The 20,325-nt window shown below is 41.5% G+C and overlaps 1 protein-coding gene across 1 annotated transcript in view; it reads right to left on the bottom strand.

Annotated features, from left to right (window-relative positions):
* The window catches only part of USP54 (ubiquitin specific peptidase 54), a 115,140-nt gene extending 94,815 nt beyond the window's left edge, over window positions 1-20,325 (bottom strand). Inside the window, exon 1 of the mRNA XM_054728697.1 lies at window positions 19,857-20,325. The gene's annotated coding sequence lies outside the window, so the exon portion shown is untranslated. The remainder of the gene's footprint in view (window positions 1-19,856) is intronic.

Below are 20,325 nucleotides of genomic sequence, written 5' to 3'. Positions count from 1 at the left end.
TTGACTAGTACTTCCCAGTACTGTTAAAGTCACCAGAAAACAATTAAAGTGTGAGAAATTTACAGCTAAGAGGAGCCTAAGGAGACATGACAAGTAATGTGGAATTTTATATGGAAACAGAACAGAAAAAAGAAATTAGATAAAAATGGAAGAAATCTGAATTATCTATGGACTTTAGCTAACTATAACATATCAATATTGGTTCCTTAATTGCAACAAATAAACAATACTAATGTAAGATGTTAATAATAGGGGAAACTATTGGGATGGGGACATATGGGAACTCTCTCCACTATCCACTCAATTTTTTTGTGTATCTAAAACTATTCTAAAAATAGTGTTATAATAATGAAGGGGTTTAGAACAGGCCTCCCCAAGAGGCCTGTTGACACTGGATTATTTTGAGCTGAAGGCAGTCAAGACCCTGCAGGCCCAAGAGAAACTTTTACCTCTCCCTTAAAGAATTTAAATTGTGGGCCTTGCTCATAATAAGGATTATTATCAGAAATAACTTTTTATGACCTATCTATGGGGCAGGGCAAACGTCTAATTATTGAACTTCTGCTCATCTCACTGTCCTAAGAATGACCTTCCTCCCTCTGAAGCTCAGGCACCTTACCTCAACCTTAAATTCAGATTGCCATACATTTTAACTTTATGTCTCTGAACCACTCATGTATATGAGGTTTCCAAATGTACATATGCAATTAAATTTGGTTATTTTCTCTTATTAATCTGTCTTATGTCAATTCTTATGGAAGAGTCCATAAAAATAGAGGAAAATTTCTTCCTCCCCCACAATAACAAACAAACACAGATTAATTAAATTAAAACAACACAATGAAAATCAAAACCACAATGAGATACCTCTTCACACAAGAGTTGGCACAAATGTGGAGAAATCTAAACTCTCCTAAATTGCTGGTGTAAATGTAAAATGGTACAGCCACTTTTGAAAACAGTCTGGCAGATGCTCAAAAGATTAAACATAGAGTTAACATATGACACAGCAATGCTACTTCTAGATATATGCAAAGAGAAATTAAAACTTACATGCACTCAAAAACTTATACACCAGTGTGCATAAGAGCATTATTTATGATAGCCAAAAAGTGGAAATTCAAATATACATCAACTGGGAGATAAATAAAATGTGGTTATTCATACAGTCTAATATTATTCAGCCATAATAAGAATGAAGTACAATACATGCTACAACATATATAAACCTTGAAAATATTATCCAAAGTTAAAGCTGGTCACATATTGATTATATGATTAAAATTATAAGAAATGTTCAGAATAGGCAAACTATAGAGATAGGAAGTAGATTCGTGGTTACCTACGGCTGAGAGGAAGTGTAAAGGAAATAGAAAGTAACTGTTAATAGGTACAGTGTTTCTTCTGGGGATGACAGAAATATTCTAAAATTGATTGTGGCGATGGCTGTTCAACTCTGTGAATCCTACCTAATAAAAAGGTAATATGCAAATTGACTGAACCATCGACACACCCACAAGCCAATCAGAGCAAGTATGCAAATTAACCCAATCAAGATGGCTACAGCCACAGAGAGCAAGGTTTCCCAGGTAACAGAGCAAGCCAAGCTTTCCGCAAGCTGTTGCAGGCCTAAGCCTCCACTCAAGCTACAAAGTTTCAATTATAGAAGGTAAACAAATTCAAACAGAAATGGCAGCAGAACTTAGCTTGAGAGAGCAAGCCAGGGTTGCCAGCAGCAACAGGGGAAGCAAAGCTTTCCACACACCCTGTCCGGGCCCAGCCTCTGCTTAAGGCTACAAAGTTTCAATTATAGAAGGTGAGTTAACTGCCACAGAAATGGCTGCCAGCAGTGGAGGGAGCAGCAGGCTTGGCTCCGCTCCAGGCTACAAAGTTTCAATTGTAGAAGGAAAATAAATTCCAGATACCAGGGCCTCCGCTTGGGTTGTCAGGGGTTGTGGCTGGCCTGCAAACCACCACAGGCCCCTCGCTCAGGCCGCCCCACACCCCAAGGGAACCCCACCCTGATCAGGGACACCCTTCAGGGCAAACCAGCTGGCCCCCACCCATGCACCAGGCCTCTATCCTATCTAATAAAAGAGTAATATGCAGATTGACCATCACTCCAACACACAATATGTCTGCCCCCATGTGGTCAAAAATCCTGCCCCCATGTGGACACAAGATGGCCACTACAAGATGGCCAGAAGGAGAGGGCAGTTGGAAGGCACCTGGCCTGCAAGGGAGGGCAGTTGAGAGGGACCAGGCCTGCAAGGGAGGGCAGTTGGAGGTGATCAACTCTGCAGGAGAGGGCAGTTAGGGGTGACCAGGCCAGCAGAGGAGGGAAGTTGGGGGCAAACAGGCTGGCAGGGGAGCAGTTAAGCATCAACCAGGCTGGCAGCGGAGTGGTTAGGGGGTGATCAGGCTGGCAGGCAGAAGCGGTTAGGGGCAATCAGGAAGGCAGGCAGGCAAGCAGTTGGGAACCAGCAGGATCGGGCCTAAACGGGCAGTCGGACATCCCTCCAGGGGTCCCAGATTGGAGAGGGTACAGGCTGGGCTGAGGGACAACCCCCCTCCGTGCACGAATTTCGTGCACCGGGCTTCTAGTATATTAATAACCATTGAATTGTACACTTTAAATGGGTGACTTGTATGGTTTGTAAATTATATCTCAATAAAGCTGTGTGTGTGTGTGTTTAGGTCACAGTTTCCCTTTTTGCAAAACAAGGACAGGACCCTGTTTCATGTCTGTTGTTTAAATTGGATCTCTACAAATAACAGCAGCTGCCACCTGGTAAAACTAGATGGCTTCAAATGTTTGGCAAGCAACTTCTGTGCATACAAGATTTTTAATCATTTTTTAAAATACATAAGCAAAGAAAATCAGGTTGTCAGTGCATTCTACTCTCTGATGTTGTCATTTAACTTGGTACAGAATGCAATAACCATTTCCCTAATCAAGAAGCCAACGGTAATACCACCAAATACACATATGTCCAAAGTAGATAGACACAGATAATTCACTTTGACAAAAATAAGGTTGAAAATGCCACCAAAATAGCACAGCAGCAAAAATCAGAGTACATGTCTTATGTCTGGCTGGAAAAACAGAACAGATGAACAAAGCAAGCTGGAGTGATACTTGCTGGGCACACCCTTTGCTAAATAATTACAAACATTCCCCCACATACTTTTTGAGCATGTTTCCCTGGATACTTACTCAGAAGCTGACTTAAAACTCTCAAAACATATCCCTTCTCACCACCTCCACTGCTACCATCCTAACAGAGTCACCTAGGATATTACCTAGAACAGTGGTCGGCAAACTCATCAGTCAACAGAGCCAAATATCAACAGTACAACGATTGAAATGTCTTTTGAGAGCCAAATTTTTTAAACTTAAACTTCTTCTAACACCACTTCTTCAAAATAGACTCGCCCAGGCCGTGGTATTTTGTGGAAGAGCCACACTCAAGGGGCCAAAGAGCTGCATGTGGCTCGAGAGCCGCAGTTTGCCAACCACAGACCTAGAAGACTGTAATAGTCTTCTATCTGGTCTCCTTGCTTCCATTACAACCACTTCTTCACACAACAATCAGAATCATCTTTAAAAAAAATAAAATGAGCCAAGCTAGTGTGGCTCAGTGGTTGAGCATCAACGTATGAACCAGGAGGTCACAGTTCGATTCCCGGTCAGGGCATATGCCCCGGTTGGGGGCTCAACCCCCAGTATGGACCATGCAGGAGGCAGCCAATCAATGATTCTCATCAGTGATGTTTCTATCTCTCTCTCCTTCTCCCTTCCTCCCTGAAATCAATAAAAATATATTAAAACAAAAACAAAAACACAACCTTAAAAAAAAATCAGCTCGCTCTAGCCGGTTTGGCTTAGTGGATAGAGCGTCGGCCTGCAGACTGAAAGGTCCCAGGTTCAATTCCGGTCAAGGGCACATGCCTGGGTTGCAGGCTCGATCCCCAGTGGGAGGTGGGCAGGAGGCAGCCAATCAATGATTCTATCTCATCATTGATGTTTCTATCTCTCTTTCCCTCTCCTTCCTCTCTGAAATCAATAAAAATGTTGTTGTTTTTTTAAATCAGCCCTAGCCTGGTGGCTCAATTGGTTAGAGCATCCCCATACACCAAAAGGTTGCAGGTTCGACCCCATGTCCAGGGAGCATATGGGAGGCAGCCTATTGATATTTCTCTCTCACATTAATGTTCCTTTTTCTCTCTTGCCCTTCCTCTTTCTCTAAAAATGAATAAAAACATATCCTCTGGTGAGGATTTAAAAATCAAATCATTATTCCACATAAAAAACTTTAATGTCTTACCATTACATTCTGAATCATATCCCTCCTGATACAGCCCCTACTTCTCTCGATAATTTCATCTTTACTGCACTCTGCCTATCATTTTTTAAAGATGCCAAGCTAGTTCCCCTCTCAAGGATTTTTCACTTGCTAATCCCTCTCCATTGAATGCCCATTCCCCAGCTCTTTGAATAGTCTGCTCCTTCAGTTCATTCAGCTCTCTACTTAAATGTTACTCTCCTCAAAGGGACTCCCTGAACACCTCATTTAAAATTTTTTCTTTTCAATCCTCCCCTGAGGATATTCCTCCATTTATTTTTTAGAGAGAGAGAGAAATATCAATGTGAGAGAAACACATCGATTGGCTGCCTCCTGCATATGCCTTGACCAGGGGCCTGGGCCAGGGAGGAGGCTGCAACCGAGGTACATGTCTTTGACCGGAATCGAACCCGGGACCCTTCGGACTGCAGGCCAACCTCTATCCACTGAGCCAAACCGGCTAGGGCCTCATGTAAAATTACCACATGCCACTCTGTCACCCAATAAATAAAATGAAAAGAAACAATATAAAATAAATAAATAAATGTTAGGTAGAAAAAAATTTTTAAAGCTGTGGTATATTTACTAGTACACAATGGAATGAATACCACTTGGCCATAAAAAAATGAAGGAAGTCTTACCGTTTGGACATTATGGATGGACCTGGAGAGTATTATGCTCAGTGAAAAAAGGCAGTCAGAGAAAGACAAGTACCATATGATTTCACTTATATGTGGAATCTAATGAACAAAATAAACTAACAAACAAAATATAAACAGACTCATAAATACAGAGAACAGACTGACAGCTGTCAAAGGGGAGTTGAGTAAAAAAAAAAGGTGAAGGGATTGAGAAGAAAAAAAACACACACAACAAAAACCTCATACACATAGACAACAGTACCGTGATTACCAGAGGGAAAGGGGGGTGAGGAGAGGTAGAAGATGGTAAGAGGGATAAATGTTGATGGCAGGAGATTTGACTTGGGGTAGTGAACATATCTATATATATAAAAGCCTAATATGCAAATTGTCCCCTCAGGAGTTCGACTGAGAGTTTAATCGCTCACTATGATGTGTGCTGGCCACCAGGGGGCGACACGGAATGAAAGAAGGCCCCGGCCAGCAGCCGGCAGCAGCCAGGGAAGGGAGACCCCGGCCAGCTGGAAGGAAGGCCCTGGCCGGCAGCCAGAAGGCCTCGATCAGCCCTGATTGCTGGCTAGGCCTAGGGACCCTACCCGTGCACAAATTTCATGTACCGGCCTCTAGTAATATAATATGCAAATGATATATTATAAAATTGTACACCTACAACCTATATAACTTTATTTTAAAAAGAAAATTATAATCATTGTATATTACATAGCTCAGGCTCAATATCTGTATATGTAAACAATAAATAATTATTTAATCCTCCAAATTACATAATTATATTGAGACTATAAGGGAAAAGACATATATGCATGAAAGAGACAAAACTGCCCTGGCCGGTGTGGTTCAGTTGGTTAGAGCTCACGAAGGGTTGCTGTTTGATTCCCGGTCAGGCACATACCCAAGTTTTGAGTTTGATCCCCAGTGGGAGCACATGGGGGAGGCAACCAATGAATGTTTCTCTCTTTCTCCCTCTCCCTTCCTCTCTCATATCAATTAAAAAAAAGGGGGGGGGGGGGCAAAACCATATGGCACTTTATATGTTTAGTACTTTATATTAAGTGATAAATTATGCTATTAGAAATATTTCAGACAAGTGAATATGGTTGCCTCAAGGGATGGGATAACTTATTTTTCCTTCTAAGCATATAACACTATTTGAATTTTTATTTTTAATCCTCACCCAAGGATATGTTTTATTTATTTTTAGAGAGAGGGGGAAGGAGAAACATCAATGTGAAAGAGAAATATCAATCAGTTGCCTCCTGTATGCGCACCAACTGGAGATGGAACCTGCAACCTAGGTATGTGTCCTGACTGATAATCAAACTCTCAACCTTTTGGTGTTTGGGAAGATGTTCCAACCAACTGAGCCACCGGCCAGGGCATAATACTATTTGAATTTTTAAAACTATGCACATGGCCTTAGCTGGTTTGGCTCAGTGGACAGAGCGTCAGCCTGCAGACTGAAGGGTCCTGGGTTCAATTCCAGTAAAGCCTGGGTTGCAAGCTTGATCCCCAGTGGAGAATGTGCAGGAGGCAGCTGATCAATGATTGTCTCTCATCATTGATGTTTCTATCTCTCTCTCTCTCTCTCCCTTTCTCTTCCTCTCTGAAATCAATAAAAATGTATTCCAAACAAAGTAGTTTAAAAAAATAATAAAATTTGTACATGTTCCCAGTAATCCCACTTCTAGGAATATATCCCAAGACATCAGAAACACCAATCAGAAAGAATATATGCACTCCTATGTTCATAGTAGCACAATTTATAATAGCTAAGATTTGGAAACAGCCTAAGTGCCCATCAGCAGATGAGTGGATTAATAAACTGTGGTACATCTACAAAATGGAATACTACACTGCTGTAAAAAAGAAAGGACTCTTACCATTTGCAACAACATGGATGGACCTGGAGAGCATTATGCTAAGGGAAATAAGCTAGTCAGAGAAAGGTAAGTATCACATTATCTCATTCATTTGTGGAATATAATGAACACCATAAACTGATGAACAAAAATAGATCCAGAGACATAGAAGCATGGAACAGACCGTCAAACCTCAGAGGGAAGGCAGGGGAGGGTGGGAGGAGGGCAGTAAGAGATCAACCAAAAGATTTGTATGCATGCATATAAGCATAACTAATCGACACAGACAATAAGGGGGTGAGGGCCTGTGCTGGGAGGCAGGAGCAGGCTGGGAGAGGTCAATGGGGGAAAAAGGAGACATATGTAATACTTTCAACAATAAAGAATTTTTAAAAAAAGGATCAAATGAAAAAAACATGTTAATATTAGTGGAAACTGGGAAGAGGGCATATGGGAATTCTTTATACTACTTCTGCACCTTGATGTAAATTTAACATTGTTTCAATTAAGAACTTTAAAAGATTTTAGAGGAAAAAACTATGCACATGTATTACTTTGATAAATATGAGTTCCTACCCTGGCCTGTGTGGTTCAGTGGTTGGAGCATTGGCCAGTGCATGGAAGGGTCGTGATTGGATTCCTAGTCAAGGGCACATACCTGGGTTGCAGGATCGATCTCCAGCCCAGGTTGGGGCATGTGTGGGAGGCAACCAATCAATGTATCTCATGTGGATGATTCTCTCACTCTCTTTCCCCCCCCCGCCCCCCCCTCTCTCTGCCCCTCCCTCCTCCCTTCCACTATCTCTAAAAGAATCAATGGAAAAAATATCCTCAGGTGAGGATTAACATATGAATGAATGGATGTTCCTTGTAGGGAAGGAGAAGAAGAGAAAGGCTTTATCTATAGTGTTTTTATTTCTAAGATAGAGGAGAAGAAAAACAAATTGTTAAAGTGCTTAATTCTGGTAGGACTATGAGTATTTGTTTTTGTGGGGTTGTGTTTTTTATTTTAAGTTTTAAAATTTTTCAACACTCCCTTCCTCAAATCCCAAGTTTCCTATATAGATGGTTTTCAGACCATTTATGGTTCTGTGTACCTTCCTTGAAATGCTCTCAACTTTGTCAGTGTCCATTTAAATAAATCAATATACAAAATGTGTTTCCAATCTAGTACAAAAATATATTGGAACCAATACTTTTGTGACCTGGATAAACTCTTGGTAATATAGCTGAAGGTGTTTTTAGCTGCTACATTGCATAGGCAGTTCCTGCTACGTTTGTGATTAACCAATATTCCCAGATATTACTCATACGACCTGCTGCCCAACCAGCTCCTCCTCATACTGTTCTTGAGCATTTCAGGTTTTGAATTAAATTTAATTTCAATTTGAGCCCATGATTTCATCCTATGGATATAAGTTTTTTAAAATATATTTTTATTGATTTCAGAGAGTAAGGGAGAGGAAGAGAGAGATAGAAAAATCAATGATGAGAGAGAATCATTGATCGGCTGCCTCCTGCATGCCCCTTACTGGGGATCGAGCCCATAACCCAGGTATGTGCCCTGACTGAGAATCTAACTATGACCTCCTGGTTCATAGGTCGACGCTCAACCACTGAGCCACACCGGTTGGGCTGTAGATATAATTTTAAAGGCTTTATTCATCTGTCATATTAACTACTCTTGCAGCTTTGCAAATTATATATCTGATTAATAATGATTGTTTAAAATTTCTACTCTATCCAAAGTCCAAAGATAATCCACCAGAGACTTTCCTGGTGAAATTAAGAGTCTAAGTGGGTACAATTATTCAATTTTTTACACATTCATTTAATCAACCAAATCATATCTAATTATATGTCAGCCACAAATGTATCATGAAAGAATATGAAACTGTAGGATTATATCTATAACTAGATCTACTAACCTCATAATTCTAAATAAAAATAGAAGTATAGGATTCAAGAATAGAAACAGAAGGAATTTGTTATGATAAATCAACCCATGCTTTTTTTTAAGATACTTTTTAAAAATATTTTTAAAATATTTTTATTGAGTTCAGAGAGGAAGGGATAGGGAGAGAGAGATAGAAACATCAGTGATGAGAGAGAATCACGGATCGGCTGCCTCTTGCACTCCCCACACTGTGGATCAAGCCCGCAACCGGGGTATTCCCCGATGGTAAGTGCCCCGACTGGGAGTCAAACCGGGACCTCCAGGTTGCTAGGTCGACACTCAACCACTGAGCCACATGGGCCTAGCTTTATTGAATTTTTAGAGGGAGAGGCAGGGAGAGATAGGGAGAGAAACATCGATGTTAGAGAGAAACATCTATCAGTTGTCTCCTGTACGCACCCAACTGGAGATCAAACCCGCAACCTGGGTATGTGCCCTGACCAGGGATCAAACCAGCAACCTTTCAGTGCATGGGACAGTGTTCGACCAACTGAGCCACACAGGCCAGGGTCCATGCTAACTTTTTAATACTCCATATCAACTGAGTTTGATCATTTGTAATTGAATTTTCCCAGGAATTAATATCAATTTTCACAAGTTTGTAGTTTTCCAAATACTTTCCTCACTTTGTATATCAGAACATTTGCCTCTCACTGGTTTTTATGATTTATGATTAACAATAGTGGCTCTGAGATCATTAGCTAATTAATTAATTCAGCACTCTGAAATTCAATTGAGCCTTAAGACTTCAATTCATTTTTAAGTGTTCAGTCTTACCATTTCTAGGGCTACAATTTCTATTTTACAATTTGCTATATACTTTCTAGTTTGAAAACTATTGTTCTTGCTGCTAATAATAATCTACATAGTACTTTTTTTCTCCATAAGGTCATGATGATATTGTTTCACATTCTTTTCTAGAAGCTTTATTATTTTAAAATTCATGTTTTAAATCCATAATCCTTCAAGAATTCTTTGTTGTATATACATAATACTTATTTTTTTTAAATATATTTTATTGATATATTACAGTGAGGAAGAGAGAGGGATAGAGAGTTAGGAACATCGATGAAAGAGAAACATCGACCAGCTGCCTCCTGCACACCCCCTACTGGGGATGTGCCCGCAACCAAGGTACATGCCCTTGACCGGAATCGAACCTGGGACCTTTCAGTCCGCAGGCCGACGCTCTATCCACTGAGCCAAACCGGTTTCGGCCATAATACTTATTTTTTTAAGGAACTAATTGATCAACTGCTTCCTGCATGCCCCACACTGGGGATTGAGCCCGCAACTCCGGCATGTGCCCTGAGTGGGAACTGAACTGCAACCTCCTGGTTTATGGGTTGACGATCAACCACTGAGGCACACTGGCTGGGCTAAAGAACTTTATAATTTCTAAAAAATCCTATAAATAGGTTAAATAAAATTAATATACCATTATCCCATCCTATCTAATAAAGAGGGAATATGCAAATTGACTGTCACAAAGATGGCAGTGCCCACAGCAGACGAGGGGTTTCCGTAACACAATATGGCTGTGCCCATAGCAGAGGCCAAGTTCCCGTAACGAGCCTTAACGAGCAATCAGCAGGGACCTGAGGCTGCATGGCACTGGGCCGGGGCAAGGGACCTGAGGCTGCGCCCCCCCACCCGGTGGGGCTTGACAGGGGACCTCAGGTTGTGCCCCCCCGCCCTGGCACCAGGCTGGGGGATCTCAGGCCATGCCCCCCCGCCCCAGTGCCAGGCAGGGGGACCTCAGGCCTGGCAAGGCTTGATGGGGGACCTCAGGCCACATCCCCTGGCCCAGCACCAGGCCTGGGGACCTGAGGGTGCGCTGGGGGACCTGAGGCTGTGCCCCATACCTGGCGAGGCTTGACAGGAGACCTGAGGCTGCGCTCCCCGCCCGGCGCTGGGCCAGGAAACCTGAGGCTGTGCCCCCTGCCCAACGGGGCTTGACAAGGGTGGGGCTGGCCGGGTCTGGATCTCGCCCAATGAGGGTGGAGCCAGCTGGGTCTGGGTCTCGCACGATTTTGAAGTGCTGCGGGTGGGCAGGGGCATGACTCTGGGTCCCGCAGCGTGCCCCAGACTCTGACAGGAGAAAGATTTTCATATACATTTTACTAATTTTCTTTCATCTCTGACACTTCTATTATAGAGAAAGGACAAATAGCAATATTAAAATATTTCCTCTAATTAATCCCCTTTTAATGTGCATGAATTTCATGCACCGGGCCACTAGTTTTATATATAAGGAAACTGAAGCACAGATACATTAAAATTATTTGCCCAAGGTCAAAGAGCTACAATGAACCAAAATCTCCTATTGCAGTCTAGGGCTCTTTTCATAAAGCCATGTGGATCTCTAATACAAAACTACTATTGCCCTAGCTGGTTTGGCTCAGTGGATAGAGCTTTGGCCTGCAGACTGAAGGGTCCCAGGTTCGATTCCAGTCAAGGGCACATGCCTGGGTTGTGGGCTTGACCCCCACTAGGGGGCCTGCAGGAGGCAGTTAATCAATGATTCTCTCACATCATTGATATTTCTATCACTCTCTTCCCTCTCCCTTCCTCTCTGAAATCAATAAAAATATATATATTTTAAAAACTACTGAAGATTTGCGCATAAAATTTCTTGCTTAAAAATTGATTTTCAAAGCCCTGGCTGATGTGGCTCAGTTGGTCAGATGTCACCTGCACATGGAAAATTTGCCAGTTTCTATTCCCAATCATGCCTGGGTTGTGGGCTCTATTCCTGGTAGGGGGCATACAGGAGGCAGCCAATCAATGTTTCGCTCTCACATTGATGTTTCTCTCTCCCTCTCTCTTCCTTTCTCTCTAAAAAAAAATTAATAAAAATATATTTTTACATCGATTTTTCCATTAGTGGTTGATAGGGGTTAAGAGGGGGTAAGATACAAAAGAAATGGGTGTGGCTATAAAAGAGCAATAACATAGATCCTGTGAAGAAAATATTCTTTACCTTCACTGTATCAATGTCAATATCTTGGTTGTAATATTGCACTTCAGTTTTGGAAGACATTACCATTGGGGAAACTGGGAAAGGCATACATCAGATCTTTCTAATTCCATGTGAATCTAGAATTACTTCAAAATAAATGTTTAATAAAAAATAAAATTGATATTTCTTTTTAAAACCAATTTCATTTAAAAGAGGCTTACTTAAAGTGAATAATTTAGGTAATTTAATACAAAACAAAATAGAATCATGCCTAGGGCTCTGAAATTCAGCACAGTGGACTTCAAAAATGGAATAAGTCCCATCAACCAGAGCTCAAAAAAAAAAAAGCCATAAATATCCTTGGAAACTGAAAAAGCCCCCAGGATTCTTTTTTTTTTTAATTGATTGATTGCTTTTGAGAGAGAGAGAGAGAGAGAGAGAGAGAGAGAGAGAGAGAGAGAGAGAGAAGAAGAAGAAGAAGAAGAAGAAGAAGAAGAAGAAGAAGAAGAGAGAGAGAGAAACAGAGAGAGAGAGAGAGAGAGAGAGAGAGAGAGATCAATTTGTTATTCTACTTATTTATACATTCATTGGTCGATTCTTTTATGTGCTCTGACCAGGAATCAAACATGCAACCTTGGCATATCGGACAACACTCTAACCAACAGAGCTACTTGGCCAGGGCAAGCCCTCAAGATTCTTATTTTCCAAAGCAGCAAAACCAAACAAGACAGTATAGAAAACAAATTATTAAGTCACCTCAAAAAGAATCACTGGAATAAAGTTAGAACCACCAAAGCTTTTCTCAACCCCACCACACACTTCACTGCAATCCTCAACTGAGAGAAAGACTGAATGTGCATGTGTGTCACCTTCAACCTGATATTCACAGCCACACATTCTGAGTCCCAAAATAGCTTCCATATTCTTGCTACTCACCAAGTACCTGAAGCTTCAACCATTTCCTGCTTCTCCCAGCTGCAGGACTTGCAATTAGGAAAACATTCACTCAGCGTCTGGAGCAGGTCTGGCTAGAAAGATGAGCTCATTCCTTCAGATGTGCACCTGATCCTCAGGAAGGTGCTCCTCCTCCAGCAAGCAGGTTTCTGTATGTTTAAAGTGACACCCACAACCTGTGCAACCACTTGTCCAGAGCCAGAACAAGTCCTTCCCTATCCACGCCTAGTGCCATAGAATCATTTCCTGCTCTAGCCACTTCACGCAGCCACCAAGTTCAAGCAGCAGTGGCTGCAGCAGCAGCTGCTGCTTCTATTACAACGTCACTAGAGAAGGATTTCATTTTCAGCTGTAATAGAGCTCAGATTCTTCACCACTATCTTGTGAACATCACACCGTTTGGTCCAACAGGCCTTGCCCAGAGTCAGACCTTACCAGAATCATCCCCTTTTTTAGAATTTACAACTCATTTTCCTGAACCAGGAACATAATGCTTCCCCATCTCTCTTAGTCTGTTTGTCCTGTCTCTAAGTCTCAATTAACTCAGCCAGCTAAATGTGCCCCATGCAGTTAGAGCTGACTCCTTCAAACTCAAGTTTGCCCTCAGTTTCACTACTTCTATGAAAACATTTACTCTGCCATAGTGGTCTATTTATTGGTAAAGCACATAATAATCCTAATCCAAAAGATATGCAGACTTCATTTCAAAGTGATATAATATTGGTACTAAATATATTCAATCAGAAGTATCTGTGTAGTAAACAGTCATTCAACAAGTATTTTTGTGCACCTATTATATACAACCATCTCTGATAGGGTGCTGATCTGGGCTTTAAACTAAAATAAATAAATAAAATAATATCTGAGAAAGAGCCCTTCCCACTTTAACCTTCCACAGGACTTCTGTGGTGTTTTTACTTCTTCCATGATAAACTTCTCCGCGGACCACTGGTGGGCGACCACTGCTCCAGAGGTTTCCTTAAACCAGCAGTCGCCAACCTTTCAGACCTCATGGACCACCAGTAGTCAGCGGACCACCAGTTGGCGACCACTGGACTAAGGAAACTAGCCAGAGAAACATCAGACTTACTAGTGGTTTGAGAGATGGCAAGGGACTTGCAATCAAGAAGGGGAAACCTTCCCTGGCTTATTTTGCTCAGTGGTTTGAGTGCTGGCCCACGGACAAAAGGGTCATGGGTCATGAATTCGATTCCTGATCAAGGTTACGTACCATGGTTGTGAGGCAACCAATTGATGTGTCTCTCTCATCGATTTCTCTCTCTCTCTCTCTCTCTCTCTCTCTCTCTCTTCTCCCTCCTCTCTACTCTCTCTCTAAAAAAAAAATTCAATGGAAAAAATATCCTCAGGTGAGGATAAAAAAAAAGAAGGGGAAACCTGCCTTTGCCAGGTGATCAGTTGGCTGGAGCATCATCCTATGAACAAAAAGATGTGGGTTTGATTCCCAGTCACTGCACATACCTAGGTTTCAGGTTCAGTCCCCTGTTGGAGCACATACAGAAGACAACTGATGGATTTTCTCTCTCTGTTGATGTTTCTCTCTCTCTCCCTGCCTCTCTCTAAAAAAATCAAACATATCCTCAGGTGAGGATTAAAAAAAAAAAAAAAGAAGGGGAAATGTAGGAGCTTTCAACTAATTTAATAATGTTTAGTTTCCTGGATAATGACTATAAGAAAGCTTACTGTGCCCTAGCCGGTTTGGCTTGGTGGATAGAGCGTCAGCCTGCGAACTGAAGGGTCCCAGGTTCGAGTCCGATCAAGGGCACATGCCTGGGTTTCGGGCTCGATCTTCAGTGGGGGGCCTGCAGGAGGCAGCTAATCAATAATTCTCTCTCATCATTGATGTTTCTATCTCTCTCTCCCTCTTCCTTCCTCTCTGAAATCAATAAAAAATATGTGTTTTTTTTTAAAAGAAAGCTTACTGCCGAAACCGGTTTGGCTCAGTGGATAGAGCGTCGGCCTGCGGACTCAAGGGTCCCAGGTTCGATTCCAGTCAAGGGCATGTACCTTGGTTGCGGGCACATCCCCAGTAGGGGGTGTGCAAGAGGCAGCTGATGGATGTTTCTCTCTCATTGATGTTTCTAACTCTCTATCCCTCTCTCTTCCTCTCTGTAAAAAATCAATAAAATATATTTTTTTTAAAAAGAAAGCTTACTGTATTCTTCTTTTTAAATAATAATAAAAAACTTTTTTAAAAGATATAACTGTGCCTCAAAGACACAACCAACAGAGTGAGAAGGCAACCCACAGAATGGGAGAAAATATTTGTCTGACAAGGAGTTAATATCCAGAACATATAAAGAATTCCAACAACTTAACATCAACCAATTTAAAAGTGCACAAAGGGCCCTGGCCAGTTTGGCTCAGTGGCTAAAGTATCAGACCAGGGACTGACAGGTTGTGGATTCAATTCCAGACAAAGGCATGTACATCGGTTGCAGGCTAGATCCCCAGCCCCGGTTGGGGTGTGTGCAGGAGGCAATCAATTGATGTGTCTTTCTTACATCGATATTTCTCCAAAGAAGATATACAAATGGCCAATAAGCACATGTAAAGATGCTCAGCATCACAAGTCATTAGGGAAATACAAATCAAAACCACAATTAGATACTATCTCATATCCAATAGAAACTAACAATTGTTGGTGAGGATGTGGAGAAATTGAAACACTTGTATACTGCTGGTGGGAATGTAAAATGGGTTAGCCACAATGGAAAATGGTATGGCAATGCCTCAAATATTTAAAATAAGATCCAGCAATTCCACTTCTGGTTATATATCCAAAAGAATTGAAAGCAGGGTATCAAAGAGATCAGTGTACACCCATGTTCCTAGCAGCATTACTTACAATAGCTAAAAGATGGAATCAACCCAAGTGAATGGATAAGCAAAATGTGATGTGTGTGTGTACAGTGAAGTATTATTCAGTCTTAAAAAGGAAGGAAATTATGACACATACTAAAACATGGATGAACCTGGAGGACATTATGCTAAATAAAATAAGCCATGCACAAAAGGACACTCTATGATTCCATTTATATCAGATACATAAACAGTCACATTCAAAGATAGACAGTAGGATGGTGTTTGCCAGTGACTGGGGGAGAGGAGTAGGGAGCATTTTTTAATGGGTATAGAATTTCAGTTTTGCAAGATGAAAATTGTACAATGTGAATGTATTTAATACTACTGAACTATACATTTAAAAATGGTGCCCAGCCAGCATGGCTCAGTGATTGAGCATCAACCTATGAACCAGGAGGTCGAGATTCAATTCCCTGTCAGGGCATATGTCCAATTTGCGGGCTTAATCCCCAATAGGGGGAATGCAGGAGGCAGCTGATGAATGATTCTCTCTCATCATTGATGTTTCTATCTCTCTCTCCCTTCTCTTCCTCTCTAAAATCAATTTAAAAATATTTTTTTAAATTATTAAGGTGGTAACTTTTATGTTGTGTATTTTAAAAATACAGAGAACTAATCAAAACAGGTCTTAGTTAGCCTGATCAACATTAGATATTAAGTAAGAAAAACTCTAAATTCAGTTTCAAACAGTCTGCTGCTTTTTTCCTCTTTGAAAAATCGAGTCAAACATTATTTGTTGAAAAAGACTCATGTGCTATAGGCAACAGGCAAATTCATTACTCTGATCAGTTTCATACAAATGAAGAACCTAATATACTGGCAGTAGCTAATGTACTCCCAGAGAAGTAGAAAGTAAATATTATCACTAAGTTTTGCTGGGGGAAAAAATGCTTAGCCTAAATAATGGTCCCCAAATATTAAGGATGGTAGCTTAGAAATAAAATAGTTATTATTTGTTATCTGCTTTACAAAGTTTGAAATCTGCATTAAATTGTACTAGCCCCATTCCTAAGGCTTATTCAGAAAGGGTGGAGATGAGAAAACTGTAATTAAAAAACTAAGAAATAATCCTTCAATGGAAGAAATGTGCTTCATTGGGTTGTTGTATGGATTAAATGGGTTATTTCATGCAAAGCATTGTAACACAGTGGATGGCACATGGTACTGCTCAACAAGACATTCAAACTTTTTCCATACAATTATCTTATGTCTCCATATTCCCCCATAAACCAGCATAATCTAAATTAGTTTGACTACTTGAACACAAACATGAACAATATTTGAAATAACTATATACAGTTCACAGTATTTCTAAATCACTATAATTTGTTATTTAAAACAGTTGAATAAAGAAAAAATAAAACTAAAATTTGAATGCCTATTACATGATAGCTACTGTGCTAAGAATTAACATCTATTATTTCACCTAATTTGTTCCAGTAGTGTAATCCTAATTTCACAGATAAGGGAACTGAGGTTCAGAAATATTTAGTAATTTGCTCAGCTTTCCATTTATAGTATTAAATTAAAGGGTTGAGATTTTAATTCTGTCTTGACTCCAAAACTCACTTTTATCACTAAAACTATCTTAAGCCCTGTGAGAGATAATTTCTCATTCTTTTGTTCAATTATTCATTCACTGACTCTTTCATTTAATCAAACAATTCAATGCTGCCAGGCATACTGTACTAATCTAGTGATATAAAAATGTATAAAACAGCCACTGCCCTTCATAGCCTAGAAGGTGTATGTGTCTGAGAAGGAGAGGGAAGGATGTTACAATTGAATAAGAGCTCAATAATAGTAGAATACGCAGGAAACATGGAGGGTGAATACTAGGTTGGAGAATCTGAAAAATCATTGCAGAAGAATTACCATTTCAACCGAAATTTTTTAAACATATGGTTACAACCTGATAAAAAGCATCTACACAAAAACCTAAGCTAGTATTACACTTAATGGTGATATACTAAATGCATTGCACCCTACTTCCCCCCAAAGGTAAGGAACAAAGCAAGGATGTCTGCTCTCACTACTCTTATTCAACCACAATATTGGAAGTTCTAAGCACTGTAATAGGCAAGAAAGAGAAATAAAAGGCATACAGATTGGAAAGGGAGAAATAAAACTATCTCTATTTGCAAATGATATGTTTGTCTACATAGAAAATCCCAAGGAATCTATTTTAAAAACTCCTATAATTAATAATAACAAGGTTGCAGGAAATATAATATGTTTTTGATATAGCATACAGTTTAGAATTTGCTTTAATATTTTGTAATGTTCTAAATTCTTTCTTTCTTTTTAGTCTTGTCAACTACTATGTAAACTCTTCAGGGCCAAAACTTGTTTCAGGAGTCTGTGCTCATATATTGTGCTTTATTACATTGTAATTATTTGTTTCTCTGTCACTCTCCCTTCCTAGGCTCTGGACAATTTCAAGGCAGAGAGCAAGGATTACTTGCATCGAATCCTAAAGGTTTAGTAATCAAACACAAAACAGGTCTCAATAAATGTTTGTGGAATGGATAAATGAATTCATCTCCACTCCATGCCCCCACCTTGCAATGCCTTATACACAGTACTCTACACATAAAAAGAACCCAGTAAAGCTTGTTAACGGATTCATGTAGAAATCTTTTGGACCCAACCACATAAGCTTTCTCTTGCCTCAGAAAAGCACTTTAAAGTTTAGCTACTAACGCTACAAATTAAAAGTTTTAGTCTAACACATATCAAATAAATAGGTTCAATGACTAGCCACATCAAGGCTAGCTCTAGGATTTAAAAGCCATCATTCTAATTAATGAATTTGTCAACTTCAACATGGAAAAATCCAGTTATATCATCAAAAGAGAGGTTATCCCTTGCAAATTTATACCTACAAAAGATAGTGAGTAAAAATATCCGAAAGCTGTATCTCTAGATTGAAATCATTTTTATGATTTCATTAGGCTTCATTGTTTTCACTAGAAATACAAGTTAGACAGAAAAGCAGTGCAAACCTGTTTCCAGAAAACAGTCCGGGAGACTCAGAAACTAATGTTTTGCCCTCTCCTTTATTTTCACTCCCGGGAGACTCCTTTGACAGATATTTAAAACATGTGCAGTCTTCTAAGATAAAATCTCACCCATTTCTTTAAAAAGGCACTTAACCTGAATACGCACACTTAGGGAACACTAGGTTTTATATTCAAGTAACTAAAACTATCCCTAGTGTTCAGCCTGGTGCTGCGGCAATAAAAACACTGTTCTTGGTTTTTAAAATTACATTCGTGGAAGGCTCAAGTGTCGAACTGCACATTCTTTCACTGTATCCTCTAAACTGATTTTACACTGCACATATAATTTAATAAATGCTCCGTAAAGGATCCTACACTTGAATGAATCTGGGAAGAAAGGTGATCTTGGCACACACCCTCTTCTTCCAACTCAGTACGCTCTAAAAGAAGAACAGCTGAGTATTTTTTCTCAAAAACTCTATCTCCGGATCCCACCCCACACTTTATTTTGGAGCAGCAATCACTCATTACCCCACTCACAGTCTCTCTGCAGACTAAATACTAGCTCACCTCCTTTCACATCTCAGAGTCGCGGGAATTTCTGTGGAAGGGGCGGGGGGTTGGGGGGGTGGGGGAGCGGTGAAGTCCGGGACGCCACCATTCCCGCCAAGCCATTTAGGACCTAGGTCCTGGCGCAGTCAAGTGTGGCACCAGCCTCAGGCGGACCCCCGGGACCCCCGAAGGTCGGTCTCTCTCTCTCTCTCTCTCTCTCTCTCTCACACACACACACACACACACACACACACACACACACACACGCCAGTGCAAAGCAAAACGGGCCCAACCTCTATGCTCCCATTCAACATACCCTCTTCCCAGCTGTACCCCAGTTCTGCCCACTGATTCCTCAATGGAGTCCGGTCCCCTTTATCCAGTTCTCAGTCCCCGGAACCCTGCTACTCCCACCACACACAAGCTTTCACGCTCTGGTCCCTGCTCCTTGAACCCTACTACACCCCGGTCCCTCCCTCTGGACTTCCCAGAGACCAGCCCTCCCCGTGTGCCCTAGTGCAGACCGGCGCCCTGTCCCTGTACCCACTGGACCCGGGTCCTTTCCTAAACGTCACACTCGGGTCCACTCCTCCCGTGACCTGACCTTCCCCACCACCCCCCAGGCTCTACCCCCAGCACCCCATTACCTCCAGCCCCGCCCCCCTGAGGGTGTCGCACTCACAGCTCCTGCCGCCGCATCCTGAACCGCCGCGGCTGCTATAGCTACAGGGAGCCAAGGCAACCAGCTCTCGCGACACTTCCCACAGCTACGGCGAGAGCCACCTCGAGGAGCCTCTCGCAGGAAAGTAAATGAGTCAGGCTCCAGGCCGCTAAGTACATCTCGCGATAGTTACTGTAAAATGGCGGCCGCGAGGCGTTCCAGGGATGGCGTGCAAGGGTCTGAAGGTGGGCGAGAGCGAGGGAGCATCTAGAGCTGGCGGGAAAGCCGGGAAACTATCGCAGGCAGGACGGTCTGGGTTGCGGGGCGTTAGTAGAGCGAACCCCCACGCTGGGATAACTTTTCCCAAGTGCCTCCGCGCACTTAGAGCCGTGTCGCCTTTAGCGGAAGTTTCCTTCTGCAGGCCGTTGTAGAGATGGGACGAGCAAGACTGAGATCAACCGTCCCATCCACCTCCTCGTGACCTTCCTTC

The sequence above is a fragment of the Eptesicus fuscus genome, chromosome 17 (genome assembly GCF_027574615.1).
Source record: "Eptesicus fuscus isolate TK198812 chromosome 17, DD_ASM_mEF_20220401, whole genome shotgun sequence".
NCBI classification, from domain to species: Eukaryota; Metazoa; Chordata; class Mammalia; order Chiroptera; family Vespertilionidae; genus Eptesicus; species Eptesicus fuscus.
The sequence above is the reverse complement of the archived record's forward strand: the minus strand, read 5'-3'. Positions and strand labels throughout refer to the sequence as shown.